This window comes from Meriones unguiculatus (genome assembly GCF_030254825.1).
Source record: "Meriones unguiculatus strain TT.TT164.6M chromosome Y unlocalized genomic scaffold, Bangor_MerUng_6.1 ChrY_unordered_Scaffold_23, whole genome shotgun sequence".
Lineage (NCBI taxonomy): Eukaryota > Metazoa > Chordata > Mammalia > Rodentia > Muridae > Meriones > Meriones unguiculatus.
Window position 1 is genome coordinate 9,193,504 of NW_026843709.1, and position 17,703 is coordinate 9,211,206.

General features: G+C 37.1%; 1 non-coding gene across 1 annotated transcript; it reads right to left on the reverse strand.

Annotated features, from left to right (window-relative positions):
• Positions 1 to 5,260: 5,260 nt before the first annotated feature.
• On the reverse strand, positions 5,261 to 5,366 carry LOC132651629 (U6 spliceosomal RNA). Its single transcript, XR_009589215.1, has one exon. It is a non-coding gene; the product is annotated as a U6 spliceosomal RNA (small nuclear RNA).
• Between the last annotated feature and the right edge of the window lie 12,337 nt (positions 5,367 to 17,703).

The window sequence follows — 17,703 nt, forward strand, 5'->3', positions numbered from 1 at the left end:
ATTCCAGAAACCACCAGAAATTAACACACAACAAATAAGAGAGCCCAATGGGTAGAGGCCAGGATAAAAGCTCAACCAACAAAAGAGAGCAAAATGGCATCTCCAAATCCCAGTTATCCAGGGGCAAGTAGCCCTGGACACCACAGCATAATTGAAATTCAAGAATATGAAATAACATCTATGCTCATGAAGAGGATAACAGAGGAAACATATAAAATGCATAAAGATTTAGAGAAAGATAAAAACAAACAGAATATGTCTATCTGTAAAGAAATAGAAGAAGATAAAGAAAAACAGAGTATGGCCATCTGTAAAAAAATACAGGAAGTCGCAGCCAAACAGTTTTGTGGTTATTGTAGAGGAAATATTTCAATCACTGAAAGAAATAAAAGAAATAGAGGACTGTTCAAACAAACAGCTGAAGGAATTGAAGGAAAAACGGGGAAATACAGTTAGAGAGGTGAAGGAAATCTACAAAACGGCTCAAGATCTGAAGATAAAATTGGGAAAAATAATGAAAAAAAATGGAGGATTTTGAAGAGAGAAAGATCCTAGGAAGAAAACAGGAACTATAGAGGTAAGCATAACAATACAATACATAGAATACAAGAGATGGAAGAAAGAATCTCAGTGTGGAAGAATCAATGGAGGAAATCAATGTATCTGTCAAAGAAAATGCTAAATCTAAAATTTCCTGACACAGACCATCCAAAAAAATCAAGAAACCCTAAAAAGACAAAACCTAAGAATAATAAGAATAGAGGGAAAAGAAGAGTCCCTCCTCCAAGGCCCAGAAAATATTTTCAACAAAATCATTAAAGAAAATTTCCCCAACTTAAAGGAGAGGCCAATAAGAATAAAGAGGGAAACAGAAAACCCAATAAATTAAACCAGAAAAAAAATTCTTCCCACTACATAATAATCAAAACAGTAAGTATACAGAACAAAGGAAAAATACTAAAAGCTGAAAAGGGAAAAAGACCAAGTGACATATAATGACAAAACAAGCAGAATCACACCTGACTTCTCAACAGAGACTAGGAAAGCCAGAAAAGACTGGGCAGATATCATTCAGACCCTAAGAGAACACAGATGTCAGCACAGGCTACTATACCCAGCAAAACTCTCAGTCCTCATAAGTGGAGAAAACAAGATATTCAATAACAATAACAAATTTCAACAATACCTACACACAAATCCAGCATTACAAAAGACACTTAGAAGGAAAAATACAAGCCACGAATACTAGCTAATTTCAAGAAAACACAGGAAATAATTAACCTCACTACAGTGAAACAAAAGCAACCAAGCACACAAATTTGCTACCACAGCCAACATCAAAATCAAAGGCTCTAACAGTCACTGGTCATTAATCTCTCTCTGCATCAATGAACTCCATACTCCAATAAAAAGACACAGACTAACAGAATGGATGCATAATCAAGACCCAGCAATCTGTTGCATACAAGAAATGCACGTAAGTCATAAAGATAGACATTATATGAGGGGAAAGGGCTGGAAGATGGCTTTCCAAGGAAGCAAGAAGCAAGCAGGAGTAGCCATTCTAATATCTGATAAAACAGACTTTCAACGAAAATTAATCAAAAGAAAATGGGCAACAATACTTCATACTCATCTAGGGAAAATTCCAACAGGAAGACATCACAATCCTGAACATCTATGCCCCAAATACAAGGGCACCCACATGTGTAAAAGAAACATTGATGAAACTTAAACCACATGTAGATCCCCACACATTAATAGTGGGAGTGGTCAACACCCCACTCCAAAAAAAGAACAGGTTAAGAAAACAGAAATTGTACAAAGAAACAATGTCTCTAACAGAAGTCACGAATCATATGGACTTAACAGACATTTACAGAACCTTACACCCAAACAGAAATGAATTTGCCTTCTTCTCAGCACCTCATGGAACCTTCTCCAAAACAGACTGCATGTTTGGTCACAGAGCAAGCCTCAACAGGTACAAGAAGATTAAAATACTCCCTTGCATCCTATATGATCACCATGGAATAAAGCTGTACCTCAACAATAACAGAAATAGCAAAAAGCCTACACACAAATAGAAACTGAACAGCTTGCTACTAAATGATAGCTGGGTCAGGGAAGATATAAAAAGAAATTAAAGTCTTCCTAGAATTCAATGAAAATGAAGGCACACCATACCAAAACTTGTGGGACACGATATTATTTCCAGCCAATAGCGCTAAGAGGAGAATTCATAGCACTAAGAGCCTTGAAGAAGAAATTTGAGACAGCTCATTCAAGCAACTTAATGGCGAGCCTAAATACCCGGGGGGTGGGGGAGAATTAGAGACACCAAAGAGAAGAGGATGGCTGGAAGTAATCAAACTCAGGGCTGAAATCAATAAATTAGAAACAAATAAAACAATTCAAAGCATGAATGAAACCAAGAGCTGGTTCTTTGAGAAAATCAACAATATAGACAAACCCTTAGCCAAACTGACTAAAAGCAGAGAGACACTATCCAAATCAACAAAATCAGAAAAGAAATGGGGGGCATAGTCACAGACAGTGAAGAAATCCAAGCAACAATTAGGTCTTACTTCAAAAGCTTATTTGTTACAAAATTTGAAAATCTAAATGAAATGGACGATTTTCTTGATGGATTCCACTTACCAAAGCTGAATCAAGACCAGGTAAATCAATAGTCCTATATCCCCTAAGGAAATAAAAGAGGTTATCAAAAGTCTTCCATCCATAAAAAGCCCAGGGCCAGATGATTTCTGCACAGAACTCTACCAGAACTTCAAAGAAGAGCTAAGTCCAGTACTCTTCAAACTATTCCACAAAATAGAAACAGAGGGAACACTACCAAACTCATGAATATTGAGGCAAAAATATTCAACAAAATACTTGCGAACCGAATACAAGAACACATCAAAGATATCATCCATTATGACCAAGTAGGCTTCATCAATGTTCATAAGAGAAATTGGCCTGAAATTCTCTCTTTTTTGTTGGGTCTTTGTATGGTTTTGGTAACAAAGTGACTATGGCTTTATAGAATTAATTTGGTAGTGTTACTTCTATTTCTATTTGGTCAAATAGTTTGAAGAGAAGTGGATGTAGCTATTCTTTGAAATCTCGTAAAATTCTGATCTGAAACCATTTGGCCCTGGGCTTTTTTGGATGGGAGACTTTTGATGATGGCTTCTATTTCCTTAGGGGATATAGGACTCTTTAATTAATTTACCTGGTGTTGATTCAGCTTTGGTAAGTGGAATCGAACTGACCAAAGTTTTACTTTTCTTTTAGATTTAAAAAGTTTAAAAAAGATTTAAAAGTTTACTTTTCTTTTAGATTTTCAAATTTTGTGGCATATAGACTTTTGAAGTAAGTCTTAATGATTGTCTGGATTTCCTCAGTGTCTGTGGTTATGTCACCCTTTCATTTCTGATTTTGTTGATTTGGATGGTGTCTGTCTGCCTTTTAGTTAGTTTGGCTAAGGGTTTGTCTATCTTGTTGATATTCTCAAAGAACCAGCTCTTGGTTTCATTCATGCTTTGAATTGTTTTGTTTCTAATTGATTGATTTCAACCCCGAGTTTGATTATTTCTAGCCATCTACTCCTCTTTGGTGTGTCTACCTCTTTTTTTTCTAGGGCCTTTAAGTGAGACATTAAGTTGCTTGCATGAGACGTTTTGAATTTCTTCTTGAAGCCACTTACTGCTATGAACTTTCCTCTTAGCACTGTTTTCATTGTTTCCCACAAGTTTGGGTATGTTGTGCCTTCATTTTAATTGAATTCTCAGAATTCTTTAATTCCTTTATTTACTTATTCCATGACCCAGCTATCATTTAGTAGTGAATTGTTCAGTTTACATGTGTGTAGAGGTTTTGCTGTCTCTGTTGTTGTTGAGGTCCAGCTTTATTCCATGGTGATCATGTAAGATGCATGGAATTATTTCAAACTCCTTGTATCTGTTTAGGCCCCCTTTGTGACCAATCATATGGCCTATTTTGGAGAAGGTTCCATGAAGTGCTGAGAAGAAGGCAAATTCATTTCTGTTTGGGTGTAAGGTTCTGTAATTTATTTAAGGTCCATTTTATTCATGACCTCTGTTAGAGACATTGTTTCTTTCTTTAATTTTTGTTTTTTTAACCTGTCCTTTGTTGAGAGTGGGGTGTGGAAGTCCATTAATGTGTGGAGATCTATGTGTGGTTTAAGTTTTGTCAATGTTTCTTTTACATATGTGTGTGCCCTTTTATTTTGGGGCATATATGTTCAGGTTTGTGATGTCTTCCTGGTGGAGTTTTCCCTTGATTAGTATGAAGTGTCCCTGTGCATTTTTTTTATTAATTTTTGTTGAAAGTCTAATTTTATCAGGCTACTCCTGCTTGCTTCTTGGCACCGTTTACTTGGAAAGCTGTCTTCCAGCCCTTTCCCCTCAATAATGTCTATCTTTATGACTTATGTGTGTTTCTTGTATGCAACAGATAGCTAGGTCTTGATTACACATCCATTCTGTTAGTCTGTGTCTTTTTATTGGAGTATAGAGTTCATTGATGCAGAGAGAGATTAATGACCAGTGACTTTTAGAGCCTTTGATTTTGATGTTGGCTGTGGTAGCAAATTTGTGTGCTTGGTTGCTTTTGTTTCACTGTAGTGAGGTTAATTATTTCCTGTGTTTTCTTGAAAGTAGCTAGTATTCTTGGTTTGTATTTTTTCTTCTAGTGTCTTTTGTAATGCTGGATTTGTGTGTAGGTATTGTTGAAATGTTTTATTGTCATTGAATATCTTGTTTTCTCCACTTATGAGGACTGAGAGTTTTGCTGGGTATAGTAGCCTGTGCTGACATCTGTGTTCTCTTAGGGTCTGAATGATATCTGCCCAGTCTTTTCTGGCTTTCGTAGTCTCTGTTGAGAAGTCAGGTATGATTCTGATGGATTTACCTTTATATGTTCCTTGGCCTTTTCCTCTTGTAGCTTTTAGTATTTTTCCTTTGTTCTGTATACTTACTGTTTGGATTATTATGTGGCAGGAAGATTTTTCTTTTTCTTTTTATGTAGTCTTGAATTTCTTGGATTGTCTGTGTCAGGAATTTTTAGATTTAACAGTTTCTTTGACAGAGACATCGATTTCCTCCATTGTATCTTCCACACTGTGATTCTTTCTTACATCTCTTGTAGTGTATTGGTATTTCTTACCTCTGTTTTCTTCCCTAATTTCTTTCTCTTCACAATATCCTTTATTTGTGTTTTCTTTATTTTCTCAAACAATATGGAAAACTACTCAAATTTTCCTGTTATCCTTGCACAGGGGCCATGCAAACTTCCCTGTTTAATTCCAATTTCAGTATATGTGCTACAGAGACAAGCACCACATATTTCTTTCAAGTGGTCATTAATAAAGTCTTGTGCCCTTGGCTTGTGAGTTTCACTTAATCATAGATTCAATTATTATTTGTTAAATGCAAAGATATGTTCTCACTCAGTGACTTATTTACTGTAAAGTGCTCCCTTATTAAGGCAAATCATTGAAGAAAAAGTGTTTGTTTGGGATATTGCTTTTATTTTTAAACAAATGATCTATGAAGTCATGACATCAAGCAGTCATCTTGTTGTAGACTTTTATCAAAACTTATAACTTTTCATAATGAACCACAAACAGCAGGCAGCGATAGGGAGAATTAGAGAAACAGGGGAAAAGCTAGGGAGACAGATTCAGAAATAGAGAGACCAAAACAGACAGAAACAAATGCATAAATTGATAGAAACCTAGAAACAGAGATTTCATTTCCTCTGGTCACTTTCTTTGGCATTTCAGCATCAAAGCACACCCTCCTATAATATAAATACAAAGGAACTATATTTTTTAGTATTTTTTATTTTAATTTTTATTACTTATAGTTCATTCACTTTGTATACCACCATAATCCCCCTTCTCACAATCCCACCTTCCCTCCCCCATCTCCATGCATGCCCTTCCATGAGTCCACTGATAAGGGAAATCTTTCTCTCATTCCTTCTGATCCTAGTCTATCAGATCTCATCATGAGTGGCTGCATTGTCTTCCTCTGTGGACTGGCAAGGCTGGGCCCCCATCAGAGTGAGGTGATCAAAGGACATGCAAATCAGTTCATGTCAGAAACGGACCCTATTCCCATTAGTATGGAACTCCCTTGAACAATGAACTTCCATGGGCTAATTCTGATGTGAAAAGTTATAGGTTATCTCCATGCATGGTCCTTGGTTGGTATAAGAGTCTCAGCAGAGACCCCTGTGCTCAGAATTTTTGGTCTGTTGCTCTCTTTGTGAAGCTCCTGTCCTCTCAAGATCTTCCTATTTCATACTTCTTTCATTAGATTCTATGCATTCTGCCCAACAGTTGACAATAAATTTCAGCATCTGCTTTGATACCCTGCAGGGCAGAGCCTTTCAGAGGCCCTCTGTGGCAGGCTTCTAACTTGTTCTTTATTTTCTCCTTCTTCTTATCTCCATTCTGTTTGCCTTTTGGGATGTGGAATGAGCATTTTTGCCAGAGTCCTCCCTCTATATTATTTTCTTTAGGTGTTGAGATTTCAGTAGGTTTATCCTATATTATGTATCCATATGAGTGAGTATATATATTGTGTGTATTTCTTTTTCTGGGATAGCTCACTTAGAATGATATTTTACAGTTCCCACCATTTACCTGCAAATTTTATGATTTCCTTGTTAGTTTGTTTTTTGTTGCTGAGCAATATTCCATTGTGTAGATGTATCACCACTTCTGTATCCATTTTTCAGTTGGTGGGCATCTGGATTGTTTCCAGGTTCTAGCTATTATAAATAAAGCTGCTACAAAGATGGTTGTGCAAATGTCCTTATTACTTGAGCTACTTTTGGATATGTGCCTAAGTATGGAATAGCTGTATATTGAGGAAGCACTGTTCCTAGTTTTCTGAGAAAGCACCAGATTGATTTCCAGAGTAGTTGTACAAGTTTACCTTCCTACCAGCAGTGGAGGAGGGTTCCCTTTATGTACAACATCTCCACCATGTGTTATCACTTGAGGTTTTGATCTTGGCCATTCTGATGGATGTAAGGTGTAATCTCAGTGTTGTTTTCATTTGCTTTTCACTGATGGCTAATAACTTTGAGCATTTCTTTGTTTTTCTGCCATTCAATATTCCTTTATTGAGAATTTTCTCTTTAGCTCTGTTCCCCATTTTTTAATTGGATAACTTGACTTGTTGCTTTTCAACTTCTTTAGTTCTTTATATATACTCTGTAACATAGGGGCTTGTTGAAGATTCTTTCCCAATCTGTAAGCATTCATTTTTTTTGACAGTGTTCTTTGCTTTACAGAAGCTTTTCCATTCTATGAGGTCCCATTTACTGATTCTTGCTCTTAGAGCCTGTGCTGTTGGTGTTCTGTTCAGGAAGTTGTCTTCTAGTCCAATCAGTTCAAGATTCTTCCCCACATTTTCTTCTAACTGATTTAATGTGTCTGGTTTTATGTTGAGGTCTTTGATCCACTTGTACTTTGCTTTTGTGCAGGGTGATAAGTATGGATCTATTTACATTTTTTTCTACATGTAGATATCCAGTTAGACCAGCACCATTTGTTGAAGATGTTGCCTTTTTTCTATTGTATGGTTTTGGCATCTTTGTCAAAACTCAGGAGTCCATATGTGTGAGGGTTTATTTGTGGGTCTTCCATTTGGTTCTGCCATTCTGTTTCTATGCAGTTCAATGCAGTTTTTATTGCTGTTACTCTATAGCACAGCATGAGTTCAGGGATAGAGATATCTCCAGAAGAACTTTTACTCTAGAGGATTGTTTTAGCAGAGAAACCTAGCCATGAATTAGTGGTTACACAACTACCTCTGACCACATGAGCTCATGTGGCACCTCTGAACAAGCAGTCCTGGAATAAACTACTTTTAGTGGGTTTGTCTGGTGGACCACAACAGGAAACATGCTCTTGTATCCCAGGCATAATCCAAACCCATTTCTCTCTCCTGAAGGCCCAGTTTAACTGCAATCATCAGGATTGGGGTGTTCCTCACTGAGCACTGAGTGGGACACAGGTGCCAATTCAGACACATCAGTGAAGTCAAGTGTGCTCATAGAGGGTTGGCCAAATAAGCAGCAGAAGCTGTCAAAAAGTTTACTGCCCCCCACTTCTCCTTTTATACTCACTGATTTTTCTCTTTAAGCCAACCACTCCCAGGAATTGTCTGGTTTCCTTCTCTTTTCCATGCTCTTAAAGACTCATTACCCCAGGGAACCCTGAACCCTGAGAACCTATTATACCAATAAGAATGGGAAGATACATTTAGTGAGTTCGCAAATAAATGCTCAGTTGAAAGTCACAACCTAGGAAATTTCAGATCCAAGAGCCCAGTAAGAGACGACCTTGTCATTCTGTACATTCCCTTAATCCCATATTACTTTGAAGTTTCCCTACTTAGGAAGCTGTCCAACTAAATAAAGTAAGATTAAAGTTTCATTTCCTACCTGACATTGTAACAGAGATAAAGAGAAGAAAAGGTGTGTGATCTGGATAAATGAATGAGAAAAAGGCTTGCTCTGTTTCACAAGAAAAAGTCAAGTGTGCACAGGATCAGAGATACTGGACACTGAGGAAAGTTTGTTTACTCATAACCATGGATTCCTCAAAATTTTCTCAGGTACTGATTGGCTGAGAGGTAAAATGATGTTAATTAACAGCTGAAAGCCAGTAAGATGTTCAGGAGTGAGGTATTAATGAGTCCAAGTGGACAATGTGCTTTAGAGAAAGGATGAACAGCCCTACATGCCTCAATCTTGGCAGCTGAAAGCACACAACCCAGAGTGACAGTTCCTGTGTCCACATCTCTTAGGCAGGGAAAAATGTCACATATTTCATTCCAGCGATCATTATTAAAATCACCTGTCCTTGACATAAGATCTTCACATTATCTCAGATTCAATTATTATTAAAGGTACAGAAGATATGTCCTCATTAAGTGAACTACTTACTGGGAAAATGCTCCTTGACCAAGACATATCTTTGAACAAAAACAGTTTTATTGGTTCTTTGCTTATATTATCACAAAGAATATCAACATGCCACATCAGCAAGCAGTCATCTTGTAGAAGTCCTTCAGCAAAACTGAGAGCTTTTCATAGTGAACCACATGAAGCAGGCAGAGAGAGGGAGATAGAGATAGAAGGAGCTAAAGAGTCAGACACTGAAATACACAGACCAAAACAGAAAGAAACAAAGTTATAAAGTGACAGAGAATGAGAGACAGAGATTCCATTCTGTCTGGTCACTTTCACTGCCATATCAACCTCAAAACACACCCTCCTATAATATAACTACAATAGCAATTATATTATTTGACAAGGCCATACCTACTAATGTTTCCCAGATACCCAATGGGGAATAGACATGCAAATAGATGAGCTTCATGAGGATATTGCAATTCAAACCACCAGCAAGTTGAAGAAGATGGAGGGACTTCTAGACTAAAAGAACATAGTTATCCAAATAGTTTGTCATTCAATACAATGATTAAAGTCCCAGCAACTTCCAAGTTCTAAAGAACAGGACTGACATTCTCCTTTGGGGAAAATGTGTAATATTTCTTAAAGGAGTATTTTTCAGCTAAGATAATGACATCATGATATTTTCAAGAAAATGGATGGAATAAGGTAAAATCATCCTGGGTGAAGTAAATAAATGCAGAAATACAATATTGTTTGTATTCATTTATTAAGAGGTCTCCTTATAATAAGAAATAAAGTTCCAAAAGGCTATCTATTTTGAGGAAACCAGTCTGGCACTATGGGGTTTGATAGCAGTTATTTGAGTTATTGGGCCATGGCATCCTACAGAAATTTTCAAGCAATCCAGGCTGTTGTGAAAAAAATATGTTACTCATTTCCCTCAAAGAGAAAACAGGGCCATGGTCTTAGATCCACAGAGATGATTCCTTCTTCATCAATGGGATTATATACAGAGACCCACAGTCTGATATTATGTAGAGAGAGCGAATTGAGGACACAAGGAGTACAATGCTTTGAGAATCAGGCTGCAGAGGAAGATTATGTAGACAGCCTTGATAAGCTATGGTCAGACAGAAGAGGAGGAGGACCTCTCCTATCAGGGAACTCAAGAAAGGGCATGGGGTAGAAGAAGAGGCTCGGTGGGACTCAAAGGAAAAGAGGAAGGGGACAGCAGGCCAGGATACAAGTGAACAAATCAAAATAAATAAATACATAAGAAAAACTGTGATCAAGGGTATGAAGTATAGAGCTCTTCAGGACTTATGGCTTCTTCTTTGGGATGGTACCAAGGTGCATCAATGATGATCTCTGTTTTCTTTAAGGGACATGGCACTGAGACTCTGATGTTGTTCCAATGAGTATATGAACAACACATACTTCAATTTAGGCATTTAACAAAATTAATTTGGCACATGGGTAGAAATTTAGATTTATGAGAAATGGAAAAGGAATGTAATATATATTATATGGATTCCCAAGTAATCAGTAAAAGTAATATATTGAAAAATTTACAGTAACTTTGACTTGGAGAAAAGATTCTGCTAAAGGAGGGCAATGTTTGACTTTGTAAGGCATGCTTTCCTGGAACTCACTATGGAGCAGAGAATCCTAAACATGAACTAGTGGTTATCCAGCTACCTCAGACCACATGATCTTAGACACCACCACAAAATAAGCAGTCCTGGCACTAACACTATGCGGTCTGGAGGGCCGCAACAGGAAACACAGTAGCTCTTGTGTCCTAGGCAAATAACAATAAACCATTTATCTGTCCTGATGACCTAGTTTTAATGGTGAACCCCAGGACCAGAAGGGTTCCTCACTGAACCAAGAGTAGGACAGAGCTGACCATCAAGCCATGTCAGCCAAGGCAACCCTGCTCAAAGAGAGTTGGCAACACTAGTGGGTAAGAGCATCAGCTGTCAAAAAATATTTTGCAACTCAGTTCTCCTTTTACTCTCACCGATCTTTCTCTGTTTCAGCCAAACCAATCCCAGGAATTGTCTAGCTCCTTCTCTTTTCCCTGCTCACAAAGACTCAATACCCCAGGGGACCTTATTCCTTGCCAGCCTATTATATTAGTAAGAATGTGAATGTACATTTAGTGAGTACGTGAGTAACTGGCTAGTTCAAAGTCACAACCTGGGAAATTTTATAATCAAAACCACAGTAGTCGACCTCCTTGTCATTGAGTACATTCCCCTTAATCCCACATCACTTTTCCCTAGTTAGGAAACTGTCCGATTAAATAAATATTAAAATTTCATTTTCAATCTGACATTGTCACAGAGGTAAACAGGAGTAAATGTGTGGGATTTGGATAAAGGGATGAGATAAAGGCTTATTCAGTTTCACAAGAAAAGTCACAGGTGCACAGGATTACTGGACATTGAGGAAAGTTTGTTTATTCATCTCCATGGAAACCTCAAGATTCTCTCAAAGTGCAGAAGGAGTGAGAGCGAGAATGATGTCATGCAAAGGGTGAAAGACAGTAAGATATTCAGGAGCCAGTTTTTAAAAGAACCAAGCAGGCAGTCCACTTTAGAGAAAGGATGATTAGCGCTACATGCCTCAATCTGGGCAGGTGATAGAAAAAACCCAGAGATGACAGTTTCTGTATTAAAGACTGTTAGTTCAGGAAAATTGTCACATATTTCTTTCAAGTGGTCATTAATAAAGTTATGTTTCCTGGACATGTGACTTTCACATTATCACAGATTCCATTATTGTTTGTTAAATGCACAGATATGTCCTCAGTCAGTGAATTACTTACTGTGAAAATGTTCCTTGACCAAGACAAATCTTTGTACAAAAAGCTTTTAATTTGAACCTTGCTTATATTTTTACAGAGACCATCCCTCATGTCATGTCAGCAAGCAGTCAACTTGCTGTAGTCCTTCAGCAGAACTGAGACCTTTTCATACTGACACACAAGTGGCAAGCAGAGTAGTGGTAGACAGAGTGAGCATGAGAGATAAAGAGCTAGATAGACATATTCAGAAATATTGAGATAGAGACTGACAGAAACAGATATAAATTACCAGAGACCAACAGACAGGGACTACCTCTGTCTGGTCACTTTTATTGGCATCTCAACCTCTAAGCACACCCTCCTATAATATAAATCTAAAGGGAATTATATTTTTTAATTTTAATTTTTATTAATTACAATTTATTTACTTTCTATCTCCCCATAAACCCTTCCTTTATCCTATCCCCATTCTATCTTCCTTCCCCCATCTTCATGCATGCCTCTCCCCCAGTCCACTGATAGGAGAGGACTTCATCTCCTTACTTCTAATCCTAGTCTATCAGATTTCATCAATAGTTAGTGCATTGATTTCCTCTGTGGCCTGGTTAGGCGGCTTGCCCATCACGATGAGGTGATCAAAGAGCAGGCAAATCAGTTCATGTCAGAGGCATGAACAGTCCCTGTTCCCATTACTGTGGAACCCATTTGGACACTGAAGTGCCATGGGCTACATCTCTGCAGGCGTTCTAGGTTATCTCTATGCATGGTACTTTGTTGGAGTATGAGGCTCAGGGAAGTCCCCTGTGCTCAGATTTTTTTTTGGTTCTGTTTCTCTCCTTGTGGAGCTCCTGTCATCTCCAGATCTTCCTATTTCCCACTTCTTTCATTAGATTCCATGCACTCTGCCCATCAGTTGGCCATAAGTCTCAGTATCTGCTTTGATAGTTTGCATGCAGACTGTTTCAAAGGTCTCTGTTGCCAACTCCTAACTTGCTCATTGTTTTCTCCTTCTTCTGATGTCCATCCTCTTTGCCTTTCAGGATGGGGATTGAGCATTTTAGCCACAGTCTTCCCTCTTGATTATTTTCTTTACATGTACAGATTTCAGTGTTTTTATCTCATATTATATGTCTATATGAATGAGTATATATCATGCGTGTCTTTCTGTTTGTGAGATAACTCAATCAGGATGATCTTTAAGAGTTCCCACAATTTACTTACAAATTTCATGAATTTTGTTTTTATTGTGTTTTTATTGCAGAGTAATATTGACGACTAAGCAAGCAATCATCCTGTTGTAGTCCTTCAGCAGAACTGAGAACTGTCCATATTGAACCACAAATGGCAGGTAGAGAGAGTGAGACAGATAGAGACAGAGAGAGAAAGAGCTAGATAGACAGATTCAGAAATAGAGAGACTGAGAAAAACAGAAACAAACATATAAAGTGATAGAGACTGAAAGACTGCTGGTCACTTTCATTGGCATATCAAACTCACAGCAAACCCTTCTATAATATAACTACAATAGGAATTATATTATCTAACAAGACCATATCGCCTAACCCTTCTGAGACATTTCCTCTCTGAGGACTACACATGTAAATAGATGAGCTTCAAAGGGACATTGTAATTCAAATCACAGGACTTAGAAGAAAATGGAGGGACTTGTAGTCTAAAAGAACATAGATATCCTGATAGTTTGTCATTCAATACAATGATTAAGTCCCAGCGATTTTTAGGACTAAAGAATAGGACTGACGATCTCCTTTGTGGAAAATGTGGAATATTTCCATAATGGAGAATTATTCAGCTAAGAAAATGACATCATGATATTTTCAGGCAAATGGATGAAAACAGGAAAAATTATCCTGGGTGAAGTAAATAAAATGCAGAAAGACAAATATGGTATGTATTCACTTCTTAGGAAGTCTCCAAATAGGGGAAGATAAAAGTCCACTAGGACATCTATTGTGACCAAACCAGTCTTGCACTAGGGGGATTGGGTGCAGTTAATTGAGATGTAGGGCCTGGGCATTCAACAGAAATTTTTAAGCATTGGAGGCTATTGTTATTAAAATAAGTTGCTCCCTGCACTGACATGAATGATTATTGGCATGTCCTTCCATCCATGGAGATGCTTCCTCCTGCATCAAATGCATAGAGAGACCCACAATCTGATAGTATGGAGAGAAAGACCTTAAAACACCCAGCTGTAAATGGGATTTCCCTATGAAATTCTCCCTCAATTCAGAGCTCTGGGAAGCCTCCAGGAGAGGAGAGAGGAAGAGTGTCATAAGTAGAGGTAATTGAGGACACTAGGAAAAAAATACCCTGAGAATCCGGCCGCAGAAGATGATGATGAAGCCAGCCTTGATGAGCCCTGATAAGCTAGTGTCAGATAGAAGGGGGAACTAGTCCCAGATAGAAGGACCACCCTATCTGGGTATTTAGAGAAAGGCATAGGGTTAGAAGAAGGATGGTGGTTGGTACTGGAATGAGAAGTGAAGTGGGTAGCAGAGAGGATACAAAGTCAACAAGTCATAATAAATAAATACATAAGAAAAACTGTCATCAAGGATATGAAGTGCAGAGATCTTCAGGACTGATGACTTCTTCTTCAGGGTGGTTCCAGGGTGTGGCAACGATGAACTCAGTTTTCTTCAAGGGACTTTGCACTGCGACTCTAAACATGTTCCTCACTGACCACTGAGTAGGATACAGATTGCTTGAGAGAAAGCCTGAGCTGCCCTAAAATCCTCATTAAGGGCACTTAGTAGCATACAACTCAGAGATGACAGTTCTTGTGTCCAAGACTCTTATTTCGGGACTATTGTCACATATTTCTTTCAAGAGGACATTAATAAAATCACCTGGTATGACAGCAGAATGGAATTTTGAAATCACAATGCTATGATGACATCATAATGCTATTATGACATCAAAATGTGGTTATGACCTCAATATGCTATATCACATTGACATTATGATATAACAATGAAATCATGACATCACAATGCTATTATGATATTACTATGCTGTTATGACTTCATATGGTATGATAACACAATGTAATTATAAAATCACAATAATAACAGAACAATGCAATTGTGACATTACAATGCTTACATGACATCACAGTATTGGTATCATATCACAATCTTATTATGATATCACAATCCTCTTATGCAGGAGAGGACAGAGGAAGACTGTCATAAGTGTCATATCATTGTGGTATGACATCACAATGAAATTTTGACTTCACAGTGGCATTATTATATCAAAATACTATTATACCATCACAATGAAATCATGATATCACAATGGAATTATGACTTATCATGGTATGATGACATGATAATGTTGTGATGATATCCCAGTGTTGTTATGACATCCCATGTTATTATAATATCACAATGCTATTATGACTTCACAATGTTATTATGACATCACAAAGCTATTATAGCTTCACAATGATATGACATTGCTATGGTGTTATGATATCACAATCGTATAATGGCTTCACAATAGTATCTTGTAGGTGATGATTATTATTTACTATTGGTTTATGTTTTATTAATGCTTGCTCTTAATCCCAGACAGCCGAATAACCAATTCACCACACAGAGACTAGCTTTATTTAGTTAACTTAGAACACAATGCTGATCAATAAGTACTCCCTTCTAAAACTTCAAGCCCTCATAGTTTCCTAACATTTAGATTTTACCCATTTTACTTGCTTTTTGTGAAGTGTTAGGTCTGGTTCATTCTCTTCGCACTGTTCCAAGATCTCTCCTCCTGCTCTGCTCTCCAAGCTCTTCTCCCTCGCCCTTTCTCCTCCCACTTATTTCCTGCCTTCTGGCTCCTCCCTTCACTCAATATAGTGGCTAGTTGCTTTATTCTGTCCTGTTTGCACAAAGTGGAGACAGTTGCTTATAATAAGTATCACAATGCAATATCCGGATTGAAACCAGAGAGTGAGGAGATAGAAATCAGCATTTGAATGAACAAGGGTAAGGTGTATACATTTCAAAAGAACATTATAACAGTTTCATTATGACTTCAAAATGCAATTATGATGTCATAATATTTTTTGACATCTCAATATTATAATATCACAATTGTATTATGACATCACAATGCTATTATGATCTCATAATGATATGACTTCATAATGGTATTATGACATAAGTGGGGTATGATATCACATTGGATTTTTTATATCAAAATGTTATTATGACTACACAGTCATATGACTTCACAATGCTATTAGAACATCCCAATGGTATTATGACATCACAAAGCAATGATGACATCACAAAGCCATTATGACATCAAAATTCATCATGACATCCCAATGCTATTATGACATCATAATAGTATTATGATTCACAATGATTTTAGGATATTACCATGCTATTAAGACATCACAGTGCTATTATGAGATGATTGTGGAATGGCATCACAATGGAATTTTGACATCAAAATGCTATTATGAATTCACAATGCTGTTATAGCATCATATATTATAGTGACATCACAATGCTATTACAACATGATTGTTTTTATGGTATCACAATGGTGTTATGACTTCACAGTGCTATTATGATAGTTGAATGGTATTATTACAACACAGTGGTAGAATATCCAAATGGTATTATTACATCCCCATTGTATTATGACATCAAAATTGTGTTATGACTTCACAGTTGTATGCTGAATTCACAATGGTATTATATCACAATCCTATGATGACATCACATACTATTATTTTATCAAGATGCATGCTTATATCACAGTGCTATTAAGTCATCAAAATAGTACTACAACATCACAATACTATGATGATATCACAATGCTTTTATGACATCACAATGGTATTATGATGTCACAATGGTCTTACAACATGTCAATAGTATGACATTACTATGATATGATGACTTCACTTTAATATTATGACATCACAGTAGTATTATGATAACACCATGCTTTTATGGTATCACAATGCAATGGTGACTTCAAAATGGTATTATAACATCACAATGATATGACATTGCAAATATTTTAGGACATCATAATGTTAGTATGACATCACAATAGTATAATTACATCACATTAACATCATGACATTCTCTATTTTTATTATTTCACAGTGGTATTATTATATCACAATAATATTACGATTTCATCATGGTATTATAACATCACAAAGTTATTGTGATCTCACTATGCTATTAGGACAGCAAAAATTTAAGGAATAGGAACTAAAGAAAATTGAGGCTGGAGATGCAGCTTAGAATTTAAGAGCATTGGTTAGTCTTACAGAATTCCTTCATTAATTCCCAGCAAACACAGGGTGGCTCACATCCATATATAATGAGATCTGGTGTCCTCTTTCAGTATGCAGGCAGAACACTGTATATGTATATTATATATATTAAGTATATATAATAAAATATATATCATAAATTGTTGTTACAAAGTTTGTTTGGAATGTATACATTTTATGCTTTTTCATTCAAATGCTGATTTCTGTCCCCCACTCTCTGGTTTCAATCTGGAAATTGCACTGTGATGCTTATTCTATGCATCACCTGTCCTAAGTTTGTATAAACATGCCACCATTTGTCCTCTCTGTTTTCAATAAAACAATCAGCTACAACGCTGAGCAATGGAGAGGATATGGTGGGTCATCCTGATCCATAGCAGGAGGAAGAGAGATGGAGAGTGAGGAGAAAAGGTCTTGGAACCATGTGGAGAGATGGACCCTATATAAGGTATGACAAGCACTAAAGCACATATATGATGAGTGTAGGAATCTATGTGGTCTTTGAGGTCTAGGATGAAATAACTATAGCCCAGCAGTATGCTCTAGGTTAATTAAATAAATCCCAGTCTTTGTGTCCTGATTGGGGTAAACAGCTGGT